Raw genomic sequence first — 21370 nt, forward strand, 5'->3', positions numbered from 1 at the left:
AAATTGTATTAAAGGTTTTGAATATACTATTTATAATTGGCCACGACAATGTTCATTTTATTGCTCTCGTTAATTTTTATTTTTGAGGGGGGAAATGTATAATGCTTTCATTGCAAAAGACTCAACATTATGGTAAATACCTAAGATCTGACAGACAGATCAAACAGCCTCTTGCTGTGGCTATCTTAAACTCTTCTGAATAAGCCATCTCAGGAGAAAAAGAGCTTTTGCTTTCTTCTCACGTTCCCGCTTCCCTCCCAGTGAGTATCAGACTAAAGGTACATAGTGTCCTCTGTGTTTTCTACTGCATGGCAAACAGACGCAGCAGAGTGGCACCTTCCAAGTGTACAGAGCTATTGTCACCCTGCAGGTATTCCTATATAGGCCACCTTCACTCACTGTTGTAGTTAGATGCATCCACCCTGGCACACGAGATTGGTTTGGCTCATTCCAGCTGTTATCATGGTTATTGCCTTACATATTAATATCTGGTGCTTATTATTGCATCTAAGTATCTCACAGCTCTTTAGAGATTCAATGCTATGATGCTTCAGTATGTCTTATAAAACCTCATTGGAATTTGTGACCAAGCAAGCTGACATTCTCTGAATATGATAGCATGCCAAATCTTTTTATGTTCATTTTCCCCCAGCTGGAAACACATCTTTTAATTGGCATGTAAGGATTTTGCTAATCTACTGGGACCCATGATTTTCACTGTTCTTTCATAATATAATAATCAACATAGGTTTTATTTCACCATAGATGAAGTTCTGACTATTCCCAAATGGAGTATGAATACTACATATGAAATTTAAGATACTTAAAAGAAAAAAAATTTTTTTGGGAGGGGGTCCTTGTTAATTGCTTATATTCCCTTAAAAGTCGTGGGAGGAGTTCTACTAAAGATCATTTTCAAATTACAGTTAATTCTAGAATTTGCTGATACATACATGGAAGTTTAATTTACCTCACCAGTATTCATTAGGATCCTTTTATGTTTATTGGGGGTGAATGTTAAACCATCAAGAAGAGACAATATTTATCTAAACTGAGAAAATACTATCTCGGGAAACACGAACATTCCTCCAGTGATGCTGCAGAAATTACTATTGTGGGCTTGCATTCCTACTTGTGTGTGTTCTTTAGTACCATGTGAGCACCAAGTGGATTATGCAGAATTGGTAATCACAGTGGAAATGTTTAGAAAAGAGTGCCCTTTGAGTTTTTTACTAATGTTGCTAATTACTATATTGCATGAAAATTGAAATTTACTATTTCCAACCTAAATCTGCAATCCTAAAGGGAAATGTAGATCTTTGTCCCTGAAGTTCATCTTATTGATGCCTATGAAATCAGCATCCCCTTTCTTACAAAGCTCACTGGGTATTACAGTACACTGTTAACCACTCTGAAAATCATTTTGCCACTAGCTTTTCCACCACCTCTTAGCGGCACATGACTTGACCTAGTTAAGCCCATGGGAGAGCATTACAGGACTTGTAACTGTCAAAACTATTAAGTCTCATCAGCTTTGCCTATATAATTAAAAGTCATTAGTCTTGCATTTCCATAATCTGTTGTCTACATAGAAAGTCAGTACCGAAATCTTTGATTGATATGACTCCCCTGTTCCAAATATGCCAACAGTCACCTTGTAGTTTGAATTCCTCGTTCCTATCGTGGCCAACAAAGTGGTACAGGATTGTCATCCTCTGCAACATCCCCCCAACATCATCTCAACATTGTCTCCTCCCTCTGATGGCAGAAGTGATACCATGTTCTAAACTGATTCACTACCACCTAGGCTACCACCTCTCAGGTGAGCTCTCACTTGTTGAAGGATAAGTGGATATACGAGGGTTATTGAGAACCATGGTCGATGCTCTGTCCATACATTACCCACAATGCACATCAGCAATGGTTGGTAGCTCTAAGAGCATTCCTTTACGTATCTTAGCAGAACCCATTGCTTTTTCAGTGTTCAAGAACGTTCCTGGTTTCAAGCCTTAATTTTTATGATTTTATAGTACTTTGAAAAAACTTAATTGTTGATTTTATTATCTTAAATCTTGATTTATGATGCAAAAAAATCCCAAATTACATAGAAAAGTTAGGAATAAGCTAGACAGATGGACATGAGAAAAATATTTGAAGAATACAAAATATGTATTGTTCTTTAAGTCTTTTACCTAGATAAATATTGCTATCTGCCACAATTCAACATAACTTAGATTGTACATTCCTTCTGAAACTTTGTATTTTTTTTAATTGAAGGGAGTTTATCTTTTAAAAATTGTTTCATATAAGAGGTTGATGTTTTTAGTTTTAAAACTAGGATTTGCACTTGATGACTATTTATATTGTCGAGAATACTTGGCAACAGAAAAACAAACAGTAGGGGTCACATGTGCCAACAGCTAACAGAAAGAGAATGAGAACCGGGTATTTTTGCCATCTTCTCTGAAAATAAGTACCTTGGCTTGCACTGATCACTACCTCACAAAGATTGTTCATGCATTCTATGGAGACAGTTTTCAAGGTAGATTATGCATTCTAAAAATAAAGTTGACTGGTAACTTTAGGATGTCTGACGGTACTTTTACCAAAACCTATTGTACTCTGCTCTTCTTGAGCAAGACCTAAGCCTGACTGAGGTTTTAAAGAGGGATCTCTACTTAGTTATCTGGGGAAAAGGAAAAGAATAGTTGCCCACAACTTCTGCCAGGAGTTAAAATAACAATGACAGTCCTCCTACTTACCAGGCTGAGTCACACGCTTATTCTTCTGCTTCCTCAGCAGTCCTAAGCAGATTGTTTGGACTGGAGTTCTAGAGGCAGAGGTGGGCACCACCTGCCGTAAAAAGACTGCTGCGGTTAAGGATTGTCTTTTAACAGTTTGGCTGAAGAGAAATAGGAAAAGAAAACATTTGGTGCTGACAAGCACAGAGTCTAATGTTTGAGTAAGTGAATAGTGGTCAGGGATAGCTGAGAAGGCTCAGTTGAGTGTACATGCTTGCCACCGTACCCCACAACTTGAGTTCCATTCCCACAACTGACAGGGTAGAGGCAGAAAATCAACTCTTGCCTGTTGTCTACTGGTTTTCACACATGTAATGAAGTATGTTGAGTGTACACACACTCATGTGCACACACACACAAATGAAGGAATAAAAAAGTAAATAATTTTAAAAGCTATGGTGGTCTAGCCATACTTATTATCCAATTAATTATTTTATTAAATAGGGAAGCTAGCTGTGGGTATGACCATTCAGTACTGCTAGATGTTTGTACTCAGACATTTGCTGTCCAATATTGGAAACCTCTCTCAGCCAATATAGATCTTAGATCATAATGAAAAGGGTATATAGTTTTGCTTAATCAGTAAGATTATTGTAGGTTCCTGAGCAGCCTTTTTTTTTTTTTTTTTTTTTTTTTGATTTTTCGAGACAGGGTTTCTCTGTGGTTTTGGAGCCTGTCCTGGAACTAGCTCTTGTAGACCAGGCTGGTCTCGAACTCACAGAGATCCGCCTGCCTCTGCCTCCCGAGTGCTGGGATTAAAGGCGTGCGCCACCACCGCCCAGCCCTGAGCAGCCTTTTATTAGAACATTTTTGTTACAGAAGCAAAGCACCTTGTAAATAAGGTTTATTTTGGATAATAATTGGTCGAAGGTCTAGGCCATAATCTGGCAAGGTCATGAGACAATGGTGTCCTTACATTGGAGAGAATGCATGTGTTTATATCCTCTTGTCTCTCTTCCACTTCACACAAAACAACTAGTAATTTATTTATGGGGTCTCTACCCATATAACTTTAGTTCATTTAACTAATCCCACTGTTGAAACTTTAGAGAGATTTAAGTTTCTTCTCTTTAAATTTCACAATGGGAGAAATTTTCAATATATGAACCCCTGAGAGACACAATCTACATCTAGCCTATAGCATACTTCTTAGTCTAAGGGCAGGCACTGATATGGGCATCATGAGACTCTAAAGGCAGGAGCTGAATATGAGCCAAGGCCACAGTTTTCTCTGAGACTCCTCAGCTTCCTTTCTTCTTTCTGGATTATTCTACATGACTGTCAATAAGTCTTCCTCTACATAAAGACAAGGAGTGTAGTGTGTGAGTGTATGTTTGTGTGTGTCTGTGGGAGTGTTGTTGTTTTAGATAGGAGATAGAGTATATTCCTAGTGTTCCCTAACAAAAAGAGAAAAAAGGGATGACACTGGCTGGCATTTTGAGACTGCAGGATATTATTTTTATTTTGTTATTATTATATCATATATTATTATTAAGGGAACAGGATGTGCTAAAAGGCAGGAAAATATTACATGCTACATGTAAGATAGATTAGCAAAACAAAGAGCCACCTAAAGCAATAAGGAGGGCAGGGATAAGGGTCACAGAGACTGGCATGTGTAAGTGTTCAGTCTTCCCCTCACTTTAAAAAGTGGGTGTATTTTGCCATGCCCTTAGGAAAATGTCAAAATACCTTGTGCTCCTAGGAAAATGACTGCAAATTCTGTCCTCCGTGTGGCACATGCTCTAGAAGAACCCACCAAAAGGATGGACCATCTGTGCTCCACTTGCACCCGAGAGTAGAGGAGCACACATCATAGAAATGCCCTCTCCTCCAGTTTGCTCTCCCACGCCAGTCCCCATGGCTCTTCCAGTGGCTGTGAGGATTGGCTGTGCAGGCAGACACCTGCAGAGAGTGACTTAAGTGTTCCTTCTAATCCTGTCGCTGTTCTTGGTCTCATCCTTTGTAAATGTTGCATCCTATTATAATCTCTACAAATAAAAGAAACAACTTATTTACAAGTTACATTTTCTAGACGTTGAGGTACAGTCCTGTAATCCCAGCATTTGGGAGACAGAGGCAGGATAATCAAGAGCTCAAGGTCCCCACTGCTTACATAGCAAGATGTAGCTCATTCGGGAGATCTGATACTCTCTTCTGGTCTTGTTGCCACTAGCATATACGTGCACACACACACACGCACACACACACATGCACACGCGCACACACACACACACACACACATACACACATGAATTTTTGTCTAAAGTGAATCAAAAATGCATTATATTTCTATCAGGCCAAGTATGTTAGTCAGATTACCTAATGCTTCAAGAAGGAGTTCTGGAACTTGGTCATAGCTTTGTTTTGGCCTCACTCAACAGTACTGCTTGGGGTAGGAAGTCTTCTTTGTAGTCAAGCAGAGGTCCAGGCTCCTGCCATTTGTGATTGTGCATCATCGTCATCTATAATCAGTTGGTGGAATGGCAGAGACCGAGGAGAAGTGCATGGCAGGTGGATGCAGGCCAGGACTGTGTTTCCACTCATACGCCTTTTTCTCAGTCTTCTGGGCAAAGGACACTCTAAGTGCTCAGAATGAAGAGAATAGGGTTCTGTAAACTGCTAGTTCTACTAGAAACCTATGAAACAGGACCTTTGTATACATGGGTCAAAGAGCTTATGTGGTGACAAAACCAGATGTCAATCACACTATGGAGATACAGTAGTGAATCATAATTCCTATATCATGTTAGAATAGTAAGTGTCATAGGCAAATCAGTCCATCAAAGTTAGTTCTTACAACAGTAAGCCAATATGTTTCTTTAAAATGTTCTTTATATATTGATATAGTGTTTCCAAAAAAACAACAACTAATAATCTCTGATGTCTGGTATTGTTCACTTACTACAATAACTTTTTTGTTAAGGGAATTAATTTAGTCATAATTTTCAAAACTTCATTGTAGAATGAATAAATATTTGCACTTCGGTTATTATACAAAATTCATTGTTATAACTATGAATTGTAGCATCAAATATAAACACTTTGAATTGAATAGGATTGTGTGTTTTTAAGAAAAATAGATTAAAGGTAAAATATTGAGGAAAACACCCGTACTATTTAAAAAATATACTTAAAAAAAGTAAAGGTTTTATGTATCTTGATGACCTCAAATAATCACATAAAGTCTCCTGTCATATTTTGCATTTGTTGCATCAGTACTATGTATTTGGATGGTAATTAACACATGGCAAGTGCCACTAGATCCAGTTATTTGTAGGAAGTTAATATTTGTCTTAGCTAGGGTTACTGTTTCTTTGATAAAAGATCATGACCAAAAACAACTTGGGGAGGGAAGGGTTTACTTCACTCACAGTTCCATATCACAGTTCATCATCAAAAGCAGTGAGAACAGGAACCTGGAGGCAGGAACTGATGCAGAGGCCATGGAAGAATGTTGCCTACTGCCTTGTTCCTCATGGCTTGCTCAGCCTGCTTTCTAATAGAAGCCTGGACTATCAGCCTAGGGATGGCACCACCCACCATGGGCCGGACCCTCCGCATCAATTGCTAACTAAGAAAATGCCCTATAGTTGGAGCTTATGGAGACACTTTTTCCAGTAAGGTTCCCTCCTTTCAGATAGGTCTAGCTAGTGTCAAACTGACATAACGCTATCCATCACAGTATTGTTTCAATGTTGTATGAAAGCAATTCTGTCACCTCAGTATTCTATTAAATAAGCTATTTGTTAATAATGAATTCTGTCAGTGTTACTTTCCTCTGACTATGGAATTCTGGGGTTTCACAGTCAGGGTGTAATCACTATTTCTTTCTTGACAGTTAAAATTTCTTTGCCCTCTGAGGCTTGGTAGTGCTTTAATCATATGAACGTGGCCCTAGAGAGCATTCAAAATAGAGAAAACCCAAGAGACCCAGATATTTGCTAAGTCAATGAAGAAAGACAAATTGGCGCTTCAAACTGTGAGAAGTTCAAGAAGCAATGAGTAAAAACCACATGGTTGAAGTTGGAGGCTGACGCTTCCGGGCGAGCCTGTCAAAGCTTTTCTCCTAAGAAGTGTGATGGTGTAGCTAACCGTGATAATGTCTGTTAATTTCCTTCTACTCCTTTTGCACCCACCTGCACTGATTTTTAATGAACTTCAAGGATTCCAGGTGTGTTCAGTAATTGCTACAGGAGACAGTTTGATTCAGAGGCAGTTGTAATCTCTGTAAGAAAAATTGAGAGTTCACTAAAGCAAATGCTTCAGTGAGCGGGTGCCAGAGCCTGAGTCATTTAAACTCACTTTAATCAGAGCATGAGGTAAGATCCAGTAATAGTCAATCCTGAATAAAGAGCAAAGGGTAACACGATTCAATGGCTCGGTAAGTTCTTGGTACCAGAGACTAGTATTTAGTTAAGTCTCCATGGGTCTTGACTTGGGATTTATTTTTACAATTATAGTGAGTCTTGTTTAGGTAAATAAGACTTTTCAAGGAAACTTTGTTGACATACCAAGAGAAATTGTCAAATTGCAGTGTCATGTGCACACATGAATATATTAAATGTCACACAGGCTGGCATAATGGATTTTCTTTATATATTAAGAAAATACTATTGGAACAGAGCACAAAGACAGGCACATTTTTCAAAAAAAAACCTCTGTAGAAAGAAGAAATTTCATATGTATTTATAAATATAATATTCTTATGGTAGAGTGGGGTAACTATATTTATATGATATAAAACATGTGTAAATGGCTGAACTACAGTCAGTGATAGATAAAGTTCTTGCCTCACATACATGAATCCCTACCTTCAATCTCCAGTTCTGCAAATGAAAACACAAAGTGAAATATTTGTGCTTGGAGAGAACATATTTAGCCTTATTCTTTCCCCTGTCATTTTCAACTGTGGGACGTCCATCCTCCAGGTAATGAGCGTGGCATCAGGAATCTAGCATTTTCTGTTAGGCTTCCTTAGCATGCTGTCGTCAGAGTCGCCATCATGTCTCATGATAGCTGCAAGAGGCTCCAAGCTGAACACTTGGTTTCCGTCATTGCTACCCTATGACCTCCTCTCTTTTCCACATAGTTAGCAATGTGAGCTTTTGAAGGTTAACTCGGCCCTATGAGAAGCTATTATATTTTGAAATGAATCTAAAGTCTTGACCAAACTGTCTTTGAAACAGTTCTCATAGCACTCTACTGTTGTCTTAGCCAGCCTCACACACAGGAAGCTCAGTCTCGCCCTGGGACTTCCATGCCCACAACACACTCTTGTCCTTCATGAACATCGTTGCCCCACAACACCCTCTCCTGTTTAACAGAGCATCCTTTTGCATTTTCATAGATAGCAGCATCACATCCGTTTCTCCTGAGGTCACCACCCCAACAAATCCTTGACAATGAAGATTGTTTAGGCAGCTGGAGAGAAAGGTTGTCACACAAGCGTGAGGACCCGAGTTTCCCTGTCCAGCAGTTCTGTCACCAATCCTATCTTTAACCTGCCAAAGGAATCCTACCAGCCTCAGTTGGCACTCGTTCTTGCCCCTAAAATCCTCAAGCTCCTCTCCTTTCTCACAGTTAGGTCCCTGATGAAATGTTAACGATGTCTGTGTTTAATAAAAAGCTAGTGGAGCATGCCGTCTATTAGAAGATAATGTATTTCTTTATATTGTTTGTTCCTTTCTAGAAGTATGTATTATAATTTTATATTTCTTTAGTCTGTTTTTTTTTTGGGGGAGGGTGTTTTGTGGTGTTGGTCACTGAACCCAGGGTATGGCGCTCGAGTAGGCAGTCTACCACTGAATAGTAGTCCTGGTCAGATTTTTTTTTTATTTTGCTACATAGATGCCTATAATTAAATGGACTGTTACATATAAAATAGAAATAGTCGTCTGTAGAGAAATTAATTGTACTTTTTTCATTTATTTGAAAATATTTACCATCTCATAACCTTGGACTAATTATATACATTTCATGCCCGGGGGTTTTCAATATTTTATGTCACATTCTGTCGCTTCAGAAGTTTGACAGAATGCAAGTAGCCAGCCATAAAAATTGACCTTGTTTCTAGGATTCACTCCAGGGTACAAAGACATGTCTGTTCAAAGAGAAAAGTCAAACTGTATGTGAAGGCTGACCCATTTGGATCCGACCTGAGTAGTGAGGGAATTCCAAATGATAAGAATTTTATAGCTTCCCTTTCAGACTAGACTCACTGATGTAGTAAGCAAGGCAACTTTCAACTTAGCTCAGAATTTCTGTGAGTCACAATTACAGCCAGCAGCAAGCGCACCACAGCACATAGCCTGCCCCCAATCCATAACAAATAAGAAATAAAGGGATTTGCTATATTACATAACTCAAACTTTCCTTTTACTTGGCTTATACTTTACCTTTCTAGGGTTCAATGTCTACTATCACTAGCTGGGTTTAATGCACCATTGATGTCATGGTTTTGCATCTATTAAAATGTGTGTTCTCTTATGTATATATGTATATAACATACGTAAATATATATATAAACTAACTAGTTTATTCCTATAGCTATTTTTGCTAACAGAGACTTAGAAGACTGCTAATTCTTTGGCACCTGTTCATTCTCTTTACTGCATTGACTCTGATGGAAGACTTCAGACCCGTCCGTCTTCCTCAACTGAGTGTGAGCTGTTTATGGGGAGAGCCCAAACCTTAATCAGCGTTTTATTCCTGAGGCATAGCAGAATTTCTGGTGTAAAGCTGGAAAGCAGTGAATGTTTATTGGATAAATTCTGGAAAGCATAATAACCACATTGATAGCAATCTTAAAATAAATTAAATGAACACGTCAACAGAATCTCATTTAAGCAATTAGTAAATTGGTTCGTTTCAAAGAAAGATCCAGTTCCGTGGCCTCTGAGCTGTCTCTTACTGTGCTCACAACCTTTATCCCCTCGCTCCAATGCCTTACTGTTGGAGTGCAGCTCTGACCATGTCTGTCTACGTGCAGATTTAACATGCTCTCACATCTGGAAACAAATGACATTCACAATAGCCTCATCAGAATTACACTGAACAGCCATTTAAAAACTCTAGTGCTCACTAAACACTAAAATATTCCATAATAAATATTAGTGAATCAGAGCTCATCAGAACATTGGAATATTACTTAAAATTTAATAAGAAAAATACCCTTCAGTATAGTATGAACGAATATACTATATAACTTATATACTATAAGTTATATACTATATATAAGTATATACTATAAGTTATATACTATATAAGTTATATAAAGAATGGACAGTTAAAAATGAAGAAATTAGTTTACAATTTTGTAAAAAAAAAAATCTGTTCAACAGGTTATAGCAATTTGAGGTTCGACTTTGTTAATTAATTGTTAGTTTTGCTCCTCACAGAGAATCCAGCCCATTTGCATCCCAAGCACATGTCGTCCTTCAGGTCCATTTTTTTTCTAAAGCAGCTGTCTCTGAAAGCTCTATGCTTAGCCATGTCTTCCTCCAGTTCACAATTCATTGGTCCATTATTACTCCAACATTCTAAATAATAAACCCGAATAAGCCAACCCCTTCTTCCACATCGTTCACAGATGCTGAGTGCCTTCAGGACAGAGGTTGGGTGTGGCTTAGTGCATACCTTATGATTTTGTCTTCGCCCGTTAGCCTCATTTTCCTATGTCTCCCTTTACTTCTGGACTAGAGAAAACTATCTGTCTTTACATCTGTCCTGTCTTCATTCATCAGTACACACGTGTTTTTTAGCCTCCCTTGTGCCAGTGGACCAGGTGCCAGAATTAAATACAGCCTTCCCTTTAGGAACTTACAGCCTAGTGATGGAGCCAGATGGAACAGTGAAAAACTTCCAGCCTCGAGTGAAGAATAGTGTAATGAGAATACTGGAAAAGGGCCCATTAGGGAGTCTTTCCAAAAATTGTTCCCCAACCTCAGTTTTAAAAGGCAAATCAAAGGCAGGGGCTGGATTTGGGCATCAAAGGTCTCCCTTTAAGTTTCCAGACCAATCCTCTGCTAAGTCCTATCATGCTTTAAATTCAGGCACTGCCTGTCATGAGAGGGGCCACCATAAAGGTTTTCGATGCACCCCTAAGACTCCCCAAACTATATTCTGTTGTGTTTTTTCTGCAATCTTCTACAACAGCATCTTTTCAAGCACGTCTCTAATGCCCAGATGCACTAAGCCTTTTCCTTTAATGTGTTGGATAGTAAACTAATTGTTTGATGAACTGGGGTTGTAATCTTAGCATCATGCAGGCTAACCTCACTTCACGCTAAACAATAGCTGATCTTGTCACGCTCATGACAGAATGGACATCCAGCTTTTGCTTAATCACAAGCACTGACAACAAATGTATGAATTTCAAAACCTTCAAAGAGCAAATTCTCTGACCAATGGTGGCCTGCACCTGGTTACACCCACCAGGTATGGAAGAAGATAATTTTTTTTATATATATTAAAGATTTCTGTCTCTTCCCTGCCACCACCTCCCATTTCCCTCCCCCTCCCCCAATCAAGTCCCCCTCCCTCATCAGCCCAAAGAGCAATCAGGGTTCCCTGCCCTGTGGGAAGTCCAAGGACCACCCACCTCCATCCAGGTCTAGTAAGGTGAGCATCCAAACTGCCTAGGCTCCCACAAAGCCAGTACGTGCAGTTGGATCAAAACCCATTGCCATTGTTCTTGAGTTCTCAGTAGTCCTCATTGTCCTCTATGTTCAGTGAGTCCAGTTTTATCCCAGGCTTTTTCAGACCCAGGCCAGCTGGCCTTGGTGAGTTCCCGATAGAACATCCCCATTGTCTCAGTGTGTGGGTGCACCCCTCATGGTTCTGAGTTCCTTGCTCGTGCCAGACCCAAAAAGAGGAACATGGAAGAAGATATTAATCTTAGCATTTTATAAGAAAAACTTCATTCACATGTCGGAGACTTAGTCATCAAAAGACGGCTATCTTAAATTTAAATTTTAAAATGCAACTTATATTTTTAAAATATTTTAAAAAGCTGTTCCTAATGGATTACTAAGCAAAAATGCCCTATTGGGATATCACCTTGTTAATTGACTATAGAAGCTCCAGACACTTCCCAGCAATATAGGCCCCTGTCAGTCCTTTTGGTCACCCAATAGAACTATATGTAAGACCTCATTGCGGAAGATGCTGCACACCTTTGTTGGATGTTATAGATAAACTAAAACTTCTGTGGGAACTTCCTATGTGCTGGCTAGATTTCACAGGGACCAAACGTCCTATGAAGGCTACTGGGAAAGAAAGAAAAGGTATCAATGGGCTGACTTACCCATGAACTCTAATGAACTACAATTCAACCCTGGCACTAATTTTATAGGGGTAACCAATAAGTCTCTATTTGGATTTGAAGCCTACTCTCCAGGAGAAAATTCATGTCTAGTACTATGAGCCTGATCAGAAACGCACGACAGATGGAGGCATAGGCCTTAGTAGGGAACTTTTTGTTTTTTTTTTTTAATTTATTTATTTTTTAAGGATTTCTGCCTCCTCCCCGCAACCGCTTCCCATTTCCCTCCCCCTCCCCCGATCAAGTCCCCCTCCCTCATCTGCTCGAAGAGCAATCAGGGTTCCCTGACCTGTGGGAAGCCCAAGGACTGCCCACCTCTATCCAGGTCTAGTAAGGTGAGCATCCAAACTGCCTAGGCTCCCCCAAAGCCAGTATGTGCAGTAGGATCAAAAACCCACTGCGATTGTTCTTGAGTTCTCAGTATTCCTCCTTGTCCGCTATGTTCAGCTAGTCCGGATTTATCCCATGGTTTTTCAGGCCTAAGCCAGCTGGCCTTGGTGAGTTCCCAATAGAACATCGCCATTGTCTCAGTGTGTGGGTGCACCCCTCGTGGTCCTGAGTTCCTTGCTCGTGCTCCGTCTCCTTCTGCTCCTGATTTGGACCTTGAGATTTCTATCCGGTGCTCCCATTTATAAAATGGGGCATTGAGCTGAACAGAGAATTCTCAAAAGAAGAACTTCAAATGGCCAAAAGACACTTAAGGTCATGCTCAACTTCCCTAGCGATCAGGGAAATGCAAATCAAGACAACTTTAAGATACCATCATACACCTGTCAGAATGGCTAAAATAAAAAACACCAATGATAGCCTTGGTAGGGAACTTAATAGGTTGGTTAGCTAAATTAGCACAGCTTCAAACTGCTTTCCAAATATTTATAGTTGTATTTAGACAAATTCTACTCAGCCTTAACCAAAGAGGCCTCACTTTCCAGTGACTGTCAATAAATGCAGAAACTCATAAAATTCACAAGATGCTAAGCATAAACAATAGTTGGGTACTCAGCCCTAAACGAAACATTTATGCTGTCCTCTCTGAGGCTCTGTGGATGCTGCAGAAGATGGAACTACAAGAATGTAGGAGGAGAGGTACAGGAAGACGAACTGCAAAATGCCACTTTTGAGCAAAATACAATCATTACAGCCAGGAGCTCACAGCAGCTGCAGATGCCCGGCTCTGCATAGGAGTGGGCAAGCCCGTAGACAACTATGCCTGGGCACAGGAGGGGCTCGGGAGCACTATCTGTGGATGGAGTGTTTTAACTATTTTACAGGGAGAGGCAGAGCCCCTGCCTTTGTTGTTTAGTCACTAATGATCCCAGCAGGCTCCAGAATGTAGTTTTAATCAATAGTCAGTCATACAGATCACTCTGATTAAACTAAACCAACCCCAAAGTCATGAATCTCAGAAAGGGACTGATAGAGGAAAGCTGGGCTTGAGGCATAGGAGGAAAGTAAACAAGGATGTAAGAGAGAGTAATAATTAATTACATATGTGTATGAAATTGTCAAAGAACTGAGGTTTTTTTAAAGACAAACTAAGACCTAACGATGAGATTGGGGCTCAGAGATCCAACTCATGAAAACCCTAAAGTTTCCAGACTTTGAATTTATGTTCTAAAGCATTTTTATTGGCAAGCTTACATACCTTGTTATTTTTCCTTTTTTTAAGAACTGTCATTTCCTTCTCCAACTTTTAGAATCTTGTTTTTAAGCCAAGCATCTCATTTCATCATAAATAACATGGCCTCTAAGATTACATATGCCATAACCTCCAGAACAGAAAGGCCCAGTGCATTTTATCCTTAGGTGCTGACCGTTCTTTTTGATGGTAGCAACTTCTAGAAGCAGTCAATGCCTTCCCCTCATGAGGAGCTAAGGATTTGTCATCCCATGGTGATGTAACGCCCATTTATAAACCTCCTTTGGGATATCTGTAATTCTATACCATTTTCATCCAATCTGTGCCCAGAGGAGTTTTGATTTTACAGTATTTTGTTATGTGACAGAGTCTGACAGTCCTTGGATCACAGTTGATGCTGGGTATCTTTGAAATAAAATCATCCACTTTCAAAAGTCCAATTTACAATTTCCATCTGAAGCTTCGTATCCTGATAGTTAGACTTATGCTAGTTTAAAAACATTATTAAGGTCATGATGATCGAACTTCAACATTAGCAGTACTGACGTAGGGATCAAATCTTACCTGCTCATCGCTCCAGTAGTTCATTGCAGAGTTACAAAACCAACCTGCAGGTTTGGTTCTATGTGTGAATTGACATATTTAGTAAGTAGAACCATGGTTCCATCTTAGCTTTCTTGTTGAGGATCTATTGCTTATCTCAGTACTTCTCTAGCATCTAAGTATAAATTCTTAATTACCTATGAGTATTAGAGCTAGAGTTAAAGACTATGGCATTTAGTATTTATTTTCGAGATGTACTTGATCTTCTGTGTGTATCATATCTGAAAGAGCCTGGATGTGTTACACAGTTGTTAAATATATGCTGCGTTTCACAGTAGAAAAACCTTTATTAAGCTTGGGATGATGGGTACATTGGCTGGTGAGGCAGCATTTACTGAATTTCGGGCCTGCTTAGAATTATGACTCATTTGTATTATCCAGGCTTAACAATAACCTAACACTGGGAGGTTTTGTATTCCATGTCCATCATCAGCAGAGTTAATGTCTTCCGTGCCCACTAACGTTCTTTATATTAATTTTTAATTAGCATGATGTGTGATGAAGAATGAGTCATGAGATAAAATTTTAGGTATTCTATATTCAGTCTGTGAAAGGCAGAAAAGATTCAAAACAAATACCTAGGTTTTCAACTTCATTTTTTTCATGTCATTATGAACAATACCTTTGATTTTACATGGAAAACAAAAGGCAGAAACTTGGGATTTTAAGCCATTTATCAGCAAATACTTAAATTTAGGAACACCCACAGAATACACAAAGATATATGTGCTACAAAAAAATTATGATACTTTTAGTGATCAAAGTGCATTTCTGTTGTGTGGTTGGTGCTGGGATGGATAGTGGCTGTACAAAACATAGTTGAGCCTCCGTGAAAGGAGTAGCAGGGTTTATGTGCTTAGTTCTGTTGCTAAAATGGTTGTTTGGTTCTCTTGTTCCCTTCTAGAGAAGTGGCAGCACAAAATTATATGCCCTTTGTTTTGATTGAATTGCATACTTCATGATGACAGGGTAGAATGTCTCAAAGAAAACGCCCTAGAAACACCTGTACCAAAGACACTATCAAAACTGAGATTGTCTGTCTCTGTCTGAGGTAAGGACACCTGTACCAAAGACACTATAAAAACTGAGATTTGTCTATCTCTATCTGATGTAGGAACACCTGTACCAACGACACTATAAAAACTGAGGTTGTCTGTCTCTGTCTGATGCATACTATACTTTTCCTTTAGACTTTTCTCTTTTAGATTTCTTTTTTTATTGAGCTCTACATTTTTCTCTGCTCCCCTCCCTGCCTCTTCCCTCACCCCTTCAACCCTCCCCAAGGTCCCCATGCTCACAGTTTACTCAGGAGATCTTGTCTTTTTCTACTTCCCATGTAGATTAGATCTATGTAAGTCTCTCTTAGAGTCCTCATTGTTGTCTAAGTTCACTGGGATTGTGGTTTGTAGGCTGGTTTTCTCCCAACTTCTTTTGCCACCTTTTGACAGTATTTAATGCTGCCTGATAATAACTATGTTTGATGGCTAAATGTTATCTTTCCAAAATTTAACCCAAGGACAAGCAATGAAGCACGTTTGTTTAGGAATCCTAAAGGAAAGTTCTAGGCTACTTCATCACTTTCAGCATGAGCATCTGAATTTTCAGGACACGTTCAGAATTACTACCAGATGTTCCCACTAGCATCACCTCATTCATTTCCAATCAGTAAAGAAAGTTAAACAAGTATAGTTTAATGACACATTAGTAAATGCCAACAATTAGGCAAAAATAAACACCTTAATAGCAATTTTAATATGCTTCATAGTCTGACCATCCTTTTCCAACATGAACTAGTTGTCTTGTCATAGAAGAGGGTCAATTTTAAAACAGAAAATTCCTTCAAGGTATTTCTGCCTCTTTCAAGTGGCATTATGTAAAAGTTAAAAACTACCTTATTTCCTCTAAGGTAGAATAGAAACAGTCTACCTCATGATCAGATTCCGTGAATGCACCATAAAAGTTCTGGGCAATGGACCTGAAAGGCACATCTCTTTGTAAGACTAGTAATATGACCTGACAGCATATTTGCCCTCCCCTTTACTTCAGTGACTCCGCAGTGATGTTTCTTCTCTGCAGTTTTGCCCTTCACTGCTCTTTCCTGAACAACCAGCTTGTCCAAAAACACCAGTCTTCAAGCTCGGTCACGGTCACTGGGTAAAATACTCCTTTGCAAGCTCAGTCCTTCAAAAACTGATTTACTGCATCTATTTTGGATGGACTGTGTTAAAAATACTTGACGATACATTGAAATGGTTGATAACCTATGAGTATTTCATTTTCATAATTTGAAGACTTTTTCTGAGATGGGTTGTGAAACTTTATTGTGGGGATATTTCTAACCTTGTATACTCGAACTACTTGGTCTTGCTTAGATCTCTTCATTTGTTCTACTATGTGTGCTTTAGATGGAGTTGGAACGTGAGTTGCATATCCTACACCACTCTCCACAGCTTCAAATTCACTCTTTTCTCTTGAGCTGATGGTGACCAAACATTCATCTCTAATGGAACCTTTCACCTCATGTTTGCCTCGTGGTTGGCAGTTGAGGACTAACTCAATCAACAGTAAACAAATATTTGAAACCCACTTTATGGTAATATATCCTGTAATGTATTGGTTAGGTATATCTTTGACTAACCTCTTTCACACTTGGAAAGGAGAGTAAGGGAAAATTACAAATTATTAAGCAGGTGGGTAGAAAAATAAGAAAGTGGGTTCTTTTGCTATAAAATGTGTCTTGATTTGAATCTTAGCCTTAATTTTTTTAAATAAAATAGTCATTGGTAACTCAGAAAGATGTCAGAACTGTCTAGAAGATTTTTTTCTGCCATTTCATTTTCATGTTTCTCCTTAAGCAATAGAGGCAATATGACGGCTGTACACTGTTTTCTCATTTCTGTATGACCAGAGGGCATATGCACTAAGGAAACACGCTTTCATACATTTAAACATTGGGGTTTTTTTTTCTTTTTCTAAAGAACAAGTAATGCAGGAATCATCAAAGTGTACACCCAATCTTTTTCATGTTCAGGATCCGGCCTTCTGACGATAGATGGAGGGACAGGAAAACACTGTGTAGTTTAAAGCAGCTGAGATATGAAGTGGATCTGAATGTGCACATCTAGTTTTATGGAAAACAAAGCCTGTTACCCTGCATCACTAATAGAACTCATTGGGCATTTGTCAAAAGTTGTCATCTGTGTGGAAAATGATTAAAAGAATATTACAGGAAAGATGAACAAAAATATATTTTAAAACTAAAAATTTTTCTAGAAAGCACATTTTTCTGGTAGAGTGTCTCCATCTATAATCTATCACAACAATCTAAATTATTGATGTTTTGCAGAAACTTTTCTATCGGAAGGACTAATTGATTCTGTTTGTATCTCCTGCACTTTGTGTACATGCATAGAGCTTCGTGGTGGAGGGAACAATGTGGCTTTCTCATAGAAATCAAAGTTGGAAGGTCGTGGTGACAATAGTTATTTGCTTGTTATAGAGCTCCTACTTGATTTCAGAAAAGATTTGATAAATGTTGTCAACTAGTAATAATAAAGAGCCAATAGCAAGAACTTAGAACTGGGGAGTTAGAAAAGAACATTACACTCCTGACAAATGGAATGTGAGAATGTACGCACAGTCTGCTCAACTAAGAATGATCAGACATAAGCAAAATTTATTATTTTATTTCTAAATTCAATGTAAGTTATCTCATTGTACAGACCCTTACTGCAAGGGTCAATAATGTAATAAAACAATATTTAAATAATAGTTTCTCATATTTAGAGACAGATATTTGGGCTGCTTGTGGCTAACTTTAATTATTTTTTCACAAATACAAAATTATGAATCCTTTTATACATTCAGACACATACTTGAGAAAACTGATCAAGTTTTGAAAGTTAGAGTGTAACCTTAAACCTAGAAAAATGTTAAAATATATATTGAAATATAAGATAATGTTGTAAAGCTTTATTCAGTATCAGTAAGCACTGATAATGGGCAGACCAACCCATAAGCTACAAAATTACTTTGCAAGGTCATACATTAATTAAAACGTTAGACTTAAAAAAGTCTATGTAATTGAAAATTGGAATACACTTGCCTTGAAGTCATGAATTGAGTTTTTCCATAGTATTTAGTTTTTTCGCCAAGCTATTTCCTTGCTACCTACTTTGGTTTTCCTTGTTGTGCTAAAACACTGAGCAAAAGCAACTTGAGGGGGAAAGTGTTTATTTCATCTTACAGCTAACAGTCCATCATCAAGAAAAGCAGAGGCAGGAACCTGGAAGCAGGGACAAATTAAAGCAGAAAACATGGATGGATGCTGCTTATTGGCTTACTTTACCTCCGCCATCTTTCTTACACAGTGCATATCCACCTGACCTGGGGTTGCACTGCTCACAGTGAACTTGACATCAGTTAGCAATCAAGTTATCCCACAAACATGCCCACGGGCCAGTTTTATGAAAGTAGTTCTTCAAATGAAGTCCCATCTTTCCAACTGTATCAGATTAACAATCAAGGTTAACTATCACAAGTCCAGCTGTATCAGATTAACAATCAAGGTTAACCATCACAAGTCCAGCTCTTGGCAACTTGAAACACAAGTACAAGTGTGACCCCAAAATTGCTGTTGTAATTTAAGTAAAATGCATCATCCTACTTTAATAATCAGTTGGGAATATTAATAAGCATGATCAAATAGTGTCTCCTTTGATGCAAGAAGCTTTTTTCCTCCAAAGCAGCAACACCCTTTTCTAATCATATTTTCTGTCACACAATGAGAGCTGACACTTAATAGGCAGACTACACACATTTCTGACTTAGGAAGTGATGTCCGAGCACCCTGCAACTTCTCCTGCAGTCAGGTCATGCTTTCTAGCCTAGGATTTTGATTTATGTGGTATTAAGTGAAATTTGTGTGCTTAGGCAACTCTTCTTCCAAAATTAGTTTTTTATTAATTTTTAAAAGTTCCTAAATTTTAAAACAATTCTACTGTAAATGTTTAAAAGCAAATGATGTGAGTCTTTGAGTGGATGACCACTGACAAGCATGTGTCTGTTTAGATGTTGGTCTGGTAGTTAAAGGTGAGGGTTTTGTTCACTGGAAAGTTTGTTCCAGAGAGCCCTGGAGTGAGAGATGAGGCACAGGCAAATGTATCTGAGTGTTGTGAGTTGTTATCATCCTGGTGTATTGCTTTGACTCTCAAGAGCTCCCAGATCAGATGTGCTGGAACGATTGATAAGTTTTTATTTAGAGGTTTTTTTGTTGTTGTTTTTTATTTATTTTTGGACTTTATTTTGTTTTGTTTTAAAGAGCAAAAGTGTATAGTGCTTCCACAGAGAACTCAAGTTGGTTCTCAGCACCCAGACTGCAGTTCCCAACCACATGTGACCCAGTTCTCAGGGATCTGATGCCCTCTTCTGGACTCTGTGGATGCTGCACTTACCTATCCACATCCATTACAGAGACAAATGCCTAACCACAGATATTTGTCCTTTGTTTCTACATTAAACTTCATTCCTAAGAAATAAAGTCTTAGCTTCCAGAGTTGAGCGTACACTACAGACCTAAGCCTTTCTCAGATCCTCTTACACACGCTGGTGTATAGGATATCCGGAAACAGCCCCTGTGTATTGTCATATCACTCTGAAATGGAAATGCCCAGTGGATTAGGAAGGAGTTCTGAGAAGGCTCAAGGTGTGCACACATGTGAACTAGAACATCCTCCACCTAGACGAGCATTTTATCTGCTATTTCCTTCACAAATATGTAAACCAGAACTAGTCATTAAAAAACCAGACATTTTCAATGGAGTGCAACTATATGATTTATTTGAGTAGTACTCTTCAACCCAGAAGTCTTAGAGGAACCTAGAAATGGAAATTAAATATAGTACAGTATCTTAACTAGAACCAAGAAACAGACAAACCAATACTGGGCACTACACTAGCTAATAATGTATTGATAATTGTTTTATTAACTATAATGTGTCATATTATTAAAAGATGTTCAGAATTTGAAAACTTATAAAGATGAATTGTGGAAACGCTATACTACCCATTCGGTTTCTCTACAGAACTGAAAGCATATAGGACACAAAGCCTATTTTTTCTTTAAAACAATACATGAGAAAAGCCCAGACTTCTTCCTGTAAGTGTTTTCTGTATTCACTATTTATTCTGTGCTCACATGTGCACATGTGTGCGTGTGTGTGTGTGTGCGCACACACATACACACACAAATCAGGAATAGTAAGACATTGAGCCACAGAAAGACTCAGGTGCTATGGAAGGCAGCTCTGTATCCAGAATGTGGCTATTTGAATCTGGATAATTCACTTCATCTCTAAAATGATTACATGTAATTACTGGTGGTTTAATAAATGGTGGGGTAATTATAACCATAACAAATGTAACTACTAATGTTTTCTTTGCATTGTTTGCTTTAATTTTGTAATCAGTGAAACTAGGAATTGTTGGGAAAAAACTCTTTGGTATACTAAATTCTTTGCACATTGTATGCAATATAGATACTCCTGGTTTGTTCATGAATCCTTCAATCCACATTTTTAAATCTAAGCTCTGTATATGTTGCTTAAATGAGATTTTATAAATGATTAACAGAATACTTTGGAAACAAATTTGGAGGCAGTCTGGTGTTAGAATCAGATAGACGAGTGGACTTATTAACTTGTCTCATTTCTGGTTTTTGTGGTTTTGATATGCGTCAAAAGCAAAGAGAAGCAGTGAGTTCAGAAGCCGGGCTAGCAAGATGGTTCAGCAGCTGAAAGTGCTTGTTAGCCAAGGGAACCAGCCTGATGACTTCAGTTCAGTACCCAGAACCCACATCAAGTGGAAGGGGAGGTTTCAGCGACCCCATAAAGTTGTCCTCTGACATACACATGAACGCCCCGGCACATGTTTGCTCATATGCACACACACAAATAATAAATATAAATTCAGTAAACTATAAGTGCTTCTTAGAAATCTGGTAGG

At 38.5% G+C, this 21370-nt stretch overlaps 1 protein-coding gene across 21 annotated transcripts in view; it reads left to right on the plus strand.

Moving 5' to 3' along the window:
- The window catches only part of Map2 (microtubule associated protein 2), a 275825-nt gene that overhangs the window by 188114 nt on the left and 66341 nt on the right, over nt 1-21370 (plus strand). The window contains exon 4 of one of the 21 annotated variants that reach the window (XM_041631829.1): nt 1651-1822. The exons of the other annotated variants lie outside the window; for them this stretch is intronic. The gene's annotated coding sequence lies outside the window, so the exon portion shown is untranslated. The remainder of the gene's footprint in view (nt 1-1650; nt 1823-21370) is intronic. 21 annotated transcript variants of the gene reach the window in all.

Source organism: Microtus oregoni, unplaced genomic scaffold (assembly GCF_018167655.1).
Source record: "Microtus oregoni isolate MIOR12 unplaced genomic scaffold, Mior012 000038F_ref0000394, whole genome shotgun sequence".
In the NCBI taxonomy this organism is placed as follows: Eukaryota; Metazoa; Chordata; class Mammalia; order Rodentia; family Cricetidae; genus Microtus; species Microtus oregoni.